Source organism: Dreissena polymorpha, chromosome 7 (genome assembly GCF_020536995.1).
Source record: "Dreissena polymorpha isolate Duluth1 chromosome 7, UMN_Dpol_1.0, whole genome shotgun sequence".
NCBI classification, from domain to species: domain Eukaryota; kingdom Metazoa; phylum Mollusca; class Bivalvia; order Myida; family Dreissenidae; genus Dreissena; species Dreissena polymorpha.
The window spans coordinates 63221718-63233942 of record NC_068361.1 but is presented as its reverse complement, the minus strand read 5'-3'; the positions used below and the strand labels follow the sequence as shown (position 1 = coordinate 63233942).

General features: G+C 33.9%; 2 long non-coding RNA genes across 3 annotated transcripts; one reads left to right on the top strand and one right to left on the bottom strand.

Annotated features, from left to right (window-relative positions):
* The first annotated feature begins 297 nt into the window (after nt 1–297).
* On the top strand, nt 298–2124 carry LOC127839026 (uncharacterized). The gene is made up of 3 exons (XR_008030118.1): nt 298–389; nt 790–1011; nt 1528–2124. It is a non-coding gene; the product is annotated as an uncharacterized LOC127839026 (long non-coding RNA).
* Nucleotides 2125–4642: 2518 nt separating this feature from the next.
* On the bottom strand, nt 4643–6514 carry LOC127839233 (uncharacterized). Of its 2 annotated transcripts, none has more exons than XR_008030235.1 (3): nt 6343–6514; nt 5668–5853; nt 4643–4747 (listed from the first exon to the last, which is right to left on the bottom strand). It is a non-coding gene; the product is annotated as an uncharacterized LOC127839233 (long non-coding RNA). The 2 variants fall into 2 exon arrangements; XR_008030234.1 differs by having other exon boundaries at nt 6366–6514.
* Nucleotides 6515–12225: the final 5711 nt, after the last annotated feature.

Below are 12225 nucleotides of genomic sequence, written 5' to 3'. Positions count from 1 at the left end.
TATATTCTTTGTTTATTTAGCAAAGCACGTATATATTTTGATAAATGTGTATTTCAACAGTACATTGTATTTTGAATAAATCAAATACAGGTCATCTGAAATGCATGTATCATTATATTTGTAAAAGCCAAGAATATTCTGGATATTCCTCTTTTTTCAATTGTTTTGAATATCCTCAAGATTTGATTTCCTGAATGTTGAAGAAAACTTATTAGATAATAATACCACATATTTACAACTCACTTTTTTAATAGAGACCATAAATAGTTTTAAAAAGTGGTTTAAATTGTATATTTACTTTTTCAATAGGATACAACCATAATTAAACCAAGAAGTTTATGAAGAAGGGATCACTGGATTTTGTCACTTTGGTACAAGAAACAGAAAAGGTATACTTATTTAGCTGCATTTTTTTCTGTTGATTTCATTTGAGAATATTGAAATAATTTGTAGATAATGTTTTCAGATATTCAGGCAAGTTGAGATTTCATTAATTTTTTTTTTATGTCATTTCACAATATTCTTGAATGGAAACAGAAAAAAACACAGTTCAACGAACTAATTGTTGATATATAAAACAAAGTCTTTGTATGTAAAAGAATTTAAAAAATGATCCTACACTACATTAGGTGAATATTGAAATTTTACAAAAAAATCTGACAGGAATGTTAAAAAAATGGTGTCATGAAAAATAAAAAATTCTATATGTACATGTAGCTACATCTTGTGTCAAATTCTTAGCTTTATGTTCAAAACATTTATTGTTAAATGCAGAAATGTCTTTTCAAGGATATCATAGACCACCTTACTTATACGGAAGCATAGGAGCTGTTGAAGGAAATTGCTGCCAGACAGTCAGCAGTTATCACTGACAGCCTGTCCTGGCCCAGCTGGGACCATCCTCAAGCTAACCATGATGATGTGTTTGCAAGAATTGTCCATTTGGTAGAACATGATGAAGACGAGCTTTGTTGTGGCATGGCCTGACAATACTGTACAAGCCAGAGACCAGTATGTTTACTGTTGTTGAATATGACCCATTTTTCATGTTTATTTTTCTGTGGGCCTGTTTAACAGAATTAATAATGCACTTTATCTATTTCAAATATGTTATTTTTTTGTGGACTGTTTAACAGAATTATTAATGCATTTTATCTATATCAAATATTTTATTTGTCTGTGGGCTTGTTTAACCGAATTAGTAATGCATTTTATCTTTATCAATTATTGTTGCTTGTAATATGAATATAGAACACGTAAAACTACTTATGTAATTGTCTCAGCTTAAAATTAAAAGTGTAGAAAATTTAACTCATTTACTGTCGAAACAGTGGCCATTATGTTCCTGCATCTTAAAAGTTGGACAATAACAGCTAATATATATATATATATATATATATATATATATATATATATATATATATATATATATATATATATATATATATATATATATATATATATATATATATAGATAGATAGATTTAGCAAGGGGTTTTGAGTTTTTTATGTGTTCTTATTTTTCAGAAAAAGGGTTAAGTGGTGACTGATCCTCTCACCCTCCTTATCCAGGAAACGTTTCGGAACAACGTGTTGGCACTGAAGATGTGGAGGACACAGATTGGTCACAGTACATCCTTTGGATACATGAACACCTTCAACGGGACGACAACAAAACTGTACCTGCCTTTTTTTTGAAAGGAAGTAGTTAATAAAATTATTGATAACAGCTTTTTTTAGTTTTGTTGTTTAAGAATGCTTGCAACATTTAAGTGGATAAACGGTTGTTTTAAATTTGAAGCTTCAGTAATGCATTCTTTATTAAATGATGTAATCTTATTTCTTTCAATATAGTGTAAATAATAAGAACATAATTATCCTTTGTATACAAAATGAAAACCAAGTTTACTGTTCTATTAATCATTATTTATTTATCTTGTTCTTTTGTCAGAAATATTACAGGGGCATACATACAGTATTCCTTAAATAAAAGGGGCAGTTCTTAGAAAATTAACATGTATTTTAGCAATGCATATTCAAACTTTTTCCACATTTATAACCAGCAACAATATGTAAGTATTATAATGTAACACAAATTAATACTATAAATTTACTACTGATTTTGCCGTGCTTGTCATCAAATAAACATGTTTTACTGAAAGTTTCTTAAAAGATGTTATGTGGAAGACTTAATCAATCAATTAATAAATATTTGAGCCTCGCTCTTGGAAAAGGGGGTTTAATGCATGTACTTAAGGTTGTCCAAGATTAGGCTGTGCAGACTGCACAGGCTAATCAGGGGTACACTTTCCGCCTTATCTGGATTTTCTCTCTCCATTTCAACAAAAAATACAATAAAGCAGCAATTGTCTGCCTGATTGGTATGATCAGCACATGTTAATCTCGTACGACAATTTACGCACATGCATTAAGCCCCATTTTCCCAAGGCAAGGCTCACCTATTTAGGTTTTAGCTGTCTATATGCTCTTTAACTTTTGAATCATGATGCAGTTTCATATAATAATGTATTATGAGTCGTTTTTAATTGATTCGTATTTTTTTGTTCAGTGTTGAACTCAACATGTATTATAATAAGGTGTTCACTTAACATTCTTGCAGTAATGTTTTGCTGTGTAATATACATGTAATAATAAATCAAAATTGAACAACTAGCTTCTTATTTCTTCTTGTTATTTATTAAAACATTTTAAACCAAAACAACAAAATCCATAACATAATGAACACAAAACATAATACTCTATATTCATGAAACAAAACTATAATTGATAACATTTTGAATAAATGTTTCCAACTTTTAACATTTGACAGATCAAATTATTTCTGAATTCCACCAATTTTTTATTTATGAATAAACATCACTTTATCATCTTTATGACAGTTTATGTAAGGCTATTACAATAAATGGTTGTTTATAGACTGATAAACAATGGAAAACAATACATAATCTATATATAGCATTGTGCTTTGATGTCATTGTTAATGGAACATAAACAAATGTGGTGTGCAGCATGCACTCAACATTGACTATGGTAGCTTATACCTAAAAGAGTTAATAATTCCTTTTCATAGTCTTTACTTGTGACACAAAATCAGGAAAATGCTGAGCCCAGTGTTTATTTAGCTATTTGCCAGACAAGGTAATCACAAATTCTTCTGTTTCAGAGTGACCTATGATCGAATACTTTGGATCCTCTATTGTAATAACAAAACAATTAATTCACCATGTTTGATCATGGGTCTCCCATAAAAAACTTAACACAGATCATGATACATAACACCTATAAGTGTCAACAATTCCTGTTAATGGTCTTGACTTGTGACAAAAAAATCTGGAACTTGGCAAATTGTTTATGTAGTTATTTGCCAGACAAGGTTTTTACTTATTCTTCTTTATCAGAGTGATCTATGATTGAATACTTTGGATCCTATATTTATGCCCCCCTTCGAAGAAGAGGGGGTATATTGCTTTGCTCATGTCGGTCGGTCCGTCCACCAGGTGGTTGTCAGACGATAACTCAAGAACGCTTGGGCCTAGGATCATGTTACTTCATAGGTACATTGATCATGACTTGCAGATGACCCCTATTGATTTTGAGATCACTAGGTCAAAGGTCACGGTGACCCGAAATAGTAAAATGTTTTTTGAATGATAACTCAAGAACACTTATGCCTAGGATCATGAAACTTAATAGGTACATTGATTACGACTGGCAGATGATCCCTATTGATTTTCAGGTCACTAGGTCAAAGGTCAAGGTCACAGTGACCCGAAATAGTAAAATGGTTTCCTGATGATAACTCAAGAAAGCTTATGGCTAGGATCATGAAACTTGATAGGTACATTGATCACGACTGGCAGATGACCCCTATCGATTTTCAGGTCACTAGGTCAAAGGTCAAGGTCACAGTGACAAAAACATATTTACAAAATGGCTGTCAGTACAACTGAGAGCCCATATGGGGGGCATGCATGTTTTACAAACAGCCCTTGTTTTATAACAAAACAATTAACAAAATTCACAATACCTTACACACTTAAAACTCAAATACATATTCTCATGGCATTTCAGGGCACTTGTATGCTATGTTTGTCAGTATTTTATCAATGGTATTTCTGCCCTATGTTTATAAGCAGTTAACTTATCAAAATCACATTTTATCACCATGATGATGACAGCACAGTCGACCATAATGTCACACATTTTGTCACGCCTTCATATTACACAAATAAATTCAAGCATCATTTCAAATACTAAAGTCATCTACTGACTGAAAAAACAGCCAGGGTCACACATGCACTTTCATACTCAATGGTATACATCCTATAAAACCATGCTGCCAAATTCACACAACATGTTCCTACCCATAGTCAGTTATCATTGATTTCAGCTTTGTCAATTTTTTAATTCATAATAATGGTATGTTGAAGTTAGTTAAAACAACATATTTACATACACCATGTACCAATTTGTATGAGTAAATCTTCATATTGTTTCCGGGTTGCTTGCCCTTGACCTATTGGATATTGCAGCTCCTCATTAGCCGCAGGTGGATATATAAGGGGCAATTGTAGGGGCAATCAGCTGTGGATAAGCTGAATCAAAAAGGAACTTTTATCGAAGGGTTTTTTCCTTGATAATCTCTGTGTACTCAGTGCATGTACGTGTATCCCTTCTTTTCATTGACTGGCACCACCGTCCAATTGTTGGCTGCCTTCAATTTACTCTGAAATAACATATAAGCATATTTGTAATTTTGAAATGTACACTAAAACTTATGATAAAAACTATGTATGAAATTTGTTTGCTATTTTAAACATTATTTTATTCATATCATGCCAATCAGGTAACATACCAATACTTTTCTGGGCTACTTGATTCACCAGTATTAACTTATGAACCTACCAATACTTTTCTGGGCTACTTGATTCACCAGTATTAACTTATGAACCTACCAATACTTTTCTGGGCTACTTGATTCACCAGTATTAACCTATGAACCTACCAATACTTTTTTTGGCTACTTGATTCACCAGAATTAACTTATGAACCTACCAATACTTTTCTGGGCTACTTGATTCACCAGTATTAACTTATGAACCTACCAATACTTTTCTGGGCTACTTGATTCACCAGTATTAACTTATGAACCTACCAATACTTTTCTGGGCTACTTGATTCACCAGTATTAACTTATGAACCTACCAATACTTTTCTGGGCTACTTGATTCACCAGTATTAACTTATGAACCTACCAATTCTTTTCTGGGCTACTTAATTCACCAGTATTAACTTATGAACCTACCAATACTTTTCTTGGCTTCTTGATTCACCAGTATGAGCTTATTATATGATGAAGTTATCATACTTGAGTCACTAACTGACAATTACTGTACAACTAGAGATTGGAGGAGAATGGCATTGAAATAATTTCATGACCAATCACCATGTAAGTTATCTAAACGGTTCAGAAAACAAACCAGCTATCGGATATCCTCTGGTTTTCATAACATAAAAAGTTTCTGGTAAAAAAAATGATAAAGCAATTGTATTACCAAGGAACTTTAGAAAGCACATAGAATCTTATTGAATATAAATATATTATTTTATCAATTAAAATATGCTAAGACAGGGTTGTTTGCATACTCTTAGTAAGATGTTATCTCTCCAATTCCTGACACATGACCAGGTGTGGTACTTCCTTGTGACACAAATGACAGGCCAGGACCTGGCGGGGGCTGATGACCGTGCATAGGTGAAGAGTTTGTTGTTCTAACATTATGCTGAACAGTCAAACTTGCAATAGTTTGGCCGGCACGTCTTCCTAAATACCTTAAAAAGAAGGTTTGTTTTAGAATATAAAATTGATCTCATATCAATTTAAAGAAACAACAAAATTGATGTTAAAATTAGGGAATAAACTGTATAATCATATTATCATATCATGATAATTGATTACATAATATAACATATACATTTGCATACCAGTATATTTTATAATATAATATATACCGTATAAATTAATCATTCATAATTCATCATTTATCATTAATTTCATGCTTCATTTGACTCGTGTTGGAGTGTTCCTTATAAGTTATAACGAATTCATTAAATTGATACGAACATCTTGGCATAGGGGCATAAAGGCTTATTTTAAAACGCGCAATGAACAAATTATGTTATCAGTGCGTATCTGGTTTCGTTGCAGAGTAAAATATCCATACAATAAAACTAAATACCTATCCCAACTTTTGCTAAAATTCCTTTGTAAACAGGCAACACTTGCCAAAAACTAAACGTAGCTTCTAAAATATGACTTACAATTCGTGTGTTAAAGCCATTACCCTGTCTTCGTCTCTTCCAACGATACTCCTATGGTTCTGCAAACACTCAGTCTTGTCGCCAAGATTGAATAAATTCGAGCGATGTCGCTGGCTCCGGCTTTTGTTTCTCTTTTTTTATATTTTCGATCACAGAAATAAGATGCATTGTTTGTAAATCAAAAGCGGATAAGCGCAGCGCGCATGCGCAGGCTGCATTCTGGTATACTAGTTGGGATCCCATTCACAATTTCTGACTTAAAATAACTCATTTCGCGTTTGAGACGCTTTATAATTTTCAGGTTTTCAAATCGTCAAAAGTTGCATTTTATGGAAATTTTAGAGCATGGAAACAATTGGGTATTTTTTTTTAAAAGCAAATATCATAACTACAGTAAAAATTTGCAAATCCGAAACAATTTTTTTCAATTTTGTCAATTTATCAAAGTGTGAACAAGCCCCTTTAATATGGGTTCAACAGTTTATATTTACTTTTAACATGCGTTCAGCATTTAAATTTTTTTAAAAATATGTTTTAACTAAACAAGACTAGTACCATGTATTGCGTGTATTATTATTTAACGTCAGATACAAAATTAATGTTCGACCTAGAAATTAATAGCTTTTTAATCATTTATCATTTTATATCATAAACACCTTGATCCTAGCAATAAAACAAAGTTATTTTACTATTATATTCTGCAGCCAGTAGGTCCTGTAAAAAAAGAAGGAGGTCCTGTATTTTTTCCCATTTTACATTACCTACTTTCCTGATAAAATTTGCCTAGTTTGGATTTGACTGTAAGTTTATAGTAGCAAAGATCCAAATGCCAGAGTTGCAAGTTTTTAAGTAGTTGTTTATACCAACTTGCCGCCTAGAGTACAGGTAGCACTTTGAACAGTTGTATTTGTTTCCAAACTTAATATTTTTGTTTAAGAATATATGATAAAGCTATGATCATTATGCCATTTTACTTGGTATTTGCTGCTAACAGAATACAAATATTAATCCTCGGCTTGTGTCAAACAATTATAAATCCTCCCAAACTGTATATCCTTTTCAAGTGATAACGCTGAGAAACACCAAATCAAAACCATCAATTAATTGAACCCAAGTAAGAAATTTAAACAAAGCATGAACAATGAAAGGGGCAAGTCAAGTTTAGATCAAGGTCACAGTAACTTAATATTTCAAAATAGTTTTCGCCCAATAACTTAACTTAAGTTTGGATGGAGGTATGCACTGACATTGTATGTGTAGGTTGTTGTCTTTTAGAAAGAATATATCGTGATGAAGTACACTGTAAAGACCGATAAGTGTGATTAATATAACAAGGCCAAGAAGCTGCCAAACAAACACTAAATAAACATTTGTTAATGACATGACGGGGATCATTTACGCATCACTGATTCACAACCCTTTGCGCTTTTAATGCATTGTGTCGATAAAATATATGCTTTGTGTAATTATTATGCCCCCCCTTCGAAGAAGAGGGGGTATATTGCTTTGCTCATGTCGGTCGGTAGGTCGGTCGGTCAGTCCGTCCGTCCACCAGGTGGTTTCCGGATGATAACTCAAGAACGCTTGGGGCTAGGATTATGAAACTTCATAGGTATATTGATCATGACTCGCAGATGACCCCTATTGATTTTGAGGTCACTAGGTCAAGGTCACAGGCCAAGGTCACAGTTACTGGAAATAGGCATTTTAAGGATTTAGCATGGTTCAAACAAGGGAAACAAATACTGTTTATGCATGTTCTTTTTATTACAGCATTTGCCTCCCTTTAGTTCATTTAAAATCTCATTTTACAGCAGAGATTCCAAATCTGACCTGTAAATGAGCCCCATATTTACTGCCAGTGCTAGGTTACCTTTTCCCATTTGATCATTCTTAAGTATTGGTATTGTAATGCTACTGCTACTGATCCTCCTCCTCCTCCTCCTCCTCCTCCTCCTCCTCCTCCTCCTCCTCCTCCTCCTCCTCCTCCTCCTCCTCCTCCTCTACCACCACCACCACCACCACTACCATCACCACCACCACCACCACCACCACCACCACCACCACCACCACCTTATAGCCCATATAGGGGGGCATCTGCTATTACAACTTATAAACTTATAGCCCATATAGGGGGCAGGGTTTTTTTTTACCAAGAAAGTGACGCGGATATTCGGCGTCTTCCCCTACCAGAATTTTTCCCCTAAAAATACCATTTCCCCTCCAAAAATATAATTTTTCACCAAAATTTAATATTTTACCCTCAAAGAAATGTTTTTTTTTCTTTTGGGAAGTCGACACTTATCCAATTTGTACCATGTACAACGATCTCGCTCTCTCTTTCTCTCTCCTGACGAACACTCAAATCTGGGAATCCCAGTGATTCTATATATAGCTCTTAAATTACGTCATGGAAACCGGGCAACTAATCGTATAAATCATGTGACTATTTTACTGGATTCCGGTCTTGCGCGAGAAGGGTGTTTCGTCAATTGATTACCGGAAACCAGTCGAATTTTCATCCGGGTTATGTGAAAGCAAAGATATAAACGTTAAAACAGAAAAAGTCTCACAAATGGCGAATATATACACGAACAAAATGAAACGTTCGGACTCGGAAAATATTAATTGCGTTGACGCATTTTTTAAGAATGAATCATCAAAAACCGTTGAAACCCAGCAGGATTCGGAGGTACATGTAATCAACATCGATTAATACTGTCGGATTATTGTGAAAGTGAAAGTAGACAATCGGCAGCTGCCGCACCTTTCCCTTCCAATACTGTAGCAGATCTAGATCGTCAACCCATTCATCATGAAAGTGAAATCACAATATTGACATCGTTCCCCTGCCCCAGTTGAAAACAATTCCCATTATTAGATCTACCCCTGCAACTTTATTGAGGACTCTGACTTTAATATCATAATTGTTCATGTGTTTAAGAACAAAAAGGTCAGAGACATGCCACTTTTTCTATAAAAAAAAACCTGAAGTCTGTAGGTGAGTTATAGACATTGAAATGAACAGTTTTTATTTTTTCCCCAAATATGTCTCTTTCGGCTCGATTTTCCCCCTTTTACCCAGGGTCCAGCGTCTTCCCCTTTTTCTAAAAAAACCCTCTGGGGGGGGGGGCATGCATGTTTTACAAACAGCCCTTGTTCTTACATAAATTCTTTTAAGCAAACATCGCACACCCAGATGAGGCCCCGCATCATGTGGCGTCTCATCTGGGTCTACACTGTTTACCAAGGCCCTTTTTCTAGAGGCTAGGCATAAATGGGTTAACAATTACACTTGTATGTCTATGCGTTTGTATGTTTGAATGTTCATACTGGAGCATGTGTTTTTTTACTACTCTTTAACAACGTGGTAGATATCTCTAAAACTTTCAGGGGTATAGATGATGGTATAGAAATGAATTTGCCTGCAATTAGTTTTGGCAAAATTATGGCCCTACCTCTGTTTTCCACGTTTGAATATATATATATATATATATATAATTAGGGCTGCAACAATATACCGGTATATCGGTATATATCGCAATACGCAATCCGCATATTGTATTGCGATATGATTTTCATCATACCGGTACGAAAATTTTACAAAAATTCATTCACATTTCGTCCAGAAAAGCCATCCGAAATAATGATAAAAAGGTAAACAAAACAAAGCAGTGTAAATTATTTTTCACGTAAAAATAGCATTCTAAAAAGTGTATTATACGGAGTAGCGTTGTTACATGGGAGCATTCATTCGATGCTTTTGAACAGATTATCGTTGAATTAATTGCGCACAGCTGTAAATGTTTCGTTTGATTCTGATTTGAGCATTATTTGTAATCCGAATTTCGGAAACACGCTTCCAAATTTGAATGCTAACGCGACAATAAAAATTATAGCATCAAATAAAAAGTGCTTTATCCTTTGTCTCAATAAAAACCGCGCGAAAATTATACAGACATGTAGAACGTCGCATGGAAAGTAAGGGTGTATTTTGTGTTGTATAAAAACGGGAACATCACGTCAGCTGAATTACGCGTGTTCAGTGGGAAAAACGCCCCGGTTGGACGTTATTTCATGACATCTTTAAATAGTAACAATTGCAAAAATGTATTTGATACTTAAAGGGGCCTTTTCACAGATTTTGGCATTTTTTTAACTTATTCATTAAATGCTTTATATTGATAAATGTAAACATTGGATCGTAAAAGCTCCAGAAAAAAATTAAAAAAAGGAAAAGAACATTGCCCGGAGCAGGTTTCGAACCAGTGACCCCTGGAGTCCTGCCAGAGTCCTGAAGTAAAAACGCTTTAGCCTACTGAGCTATTCCGCCGAGTACACATTCTTTACGTATTTTATACCTTATATAAGCAATCTTCAAAGTTTCACAAAATTTAACGACAAAAACAGAACTCTCCAAATTATTCAATCGTTTCGCGTTGCAACGCTTTATAATTTTTAGGTTTTAAAATCGTCAAAAGATGCATATAATGGCTATATTAGAGCATGGTTAATGTTCAGTATTACTGTTTCCTCACAAATATCATAACTAAAACGAAAACTTACGAATCTGAAACAACTTTTTTTCAATTTTGTCAATTTACCAAAGCGTGAAAAGATCCCTTTAAGAAAATTTGCGAATGTTTGTGTTTCTTATTATTCTTGAGCACATTTATAGTAAATATTTACCAGAATTTGCTTTAAAATTGGAATTTATGGGATTATCGGGTAATTGGCAAGTTATAATTTTGGTACAAGTTAGCAATATATTGCGATATATTGCAATACGGGTTTTTGAACTGACAATATATTGCGATACGGTTTTTGGCGTATTGTTGCAGCACTAATATATATATATATATATACCCTAGAAGTTTGTGTTTTCACTTCAATTTAAAAATTCGGTCCACATTGCATCAATTTTCACAGAAAATGACCTTAATGTGAAGAAGATCTTTCAGAAAGAAATTTACGGGCAGCAGAGTTTTTTCAGAATTATGGCAGTTTGTCTGTTTTCCCACAATAGAATATATAGTCCCGACATTGTGTGCGTTCGACACCTCTAATAGTGTGGCAGATTTTGCTGAATGTGTAGATGATCATTGTGGAAGGAATTTTAATTGAAACTTAAGTTTTGCCCGTTTGTCATTTTGTCCGCTGTAGAATAAATCGTGGATTGGTGCGACAATTACATTGTTATGGGCATCTGTGTCTGTGAACACAGTTCTAGTTCTTTGAGCCTTAAAATACAATCAACATTGCATTTGGGGTGGGGGCATCCGTCAGATTCACCGATATTCATGTTACATGTGAACTTTTCAACAATCAATGGATGCATTTGGGGGGGGGGGGTGGGGGGCATCCGTCAGATTCACCGATATTCTTGTTACATGTGAACTTTTCAACAATCAATGAACGTATCTCACTTATTTTTACCATACATTTTATTCATTAAAAAAGGTACAAAAAATCAATTTCACATTTTAATTCATTTCGTTATTATGTAAAATGCACTTGACCAATTACAAATATTGATGTGATACATTATTAATTGTAATGGTGTGACATTTGTTTACTCAGTGTCTCATAATACTCAGTGGCTCATAATATAGTTGATGTATAACCGCATGAGGCTGGCATTAGATGGCAGGGCACTGTCCTGCTTGTTGGACATTTCAGATGGAATTGTGGCATTCAACACAAGGTTTTTGGGGTAGTACCATGTCAATTTATTTGTCTGCTTTTACTGCCATTCAAAGAGTTGGTTCTGAAAAAATTTGATACATGTAATGTAATTTGTTTTTATAAATATACTGGGCATTATTTCACTTGTATATCTTTATTATTATTTCACTTGTATATCTTTAATATTATTTCAGCATT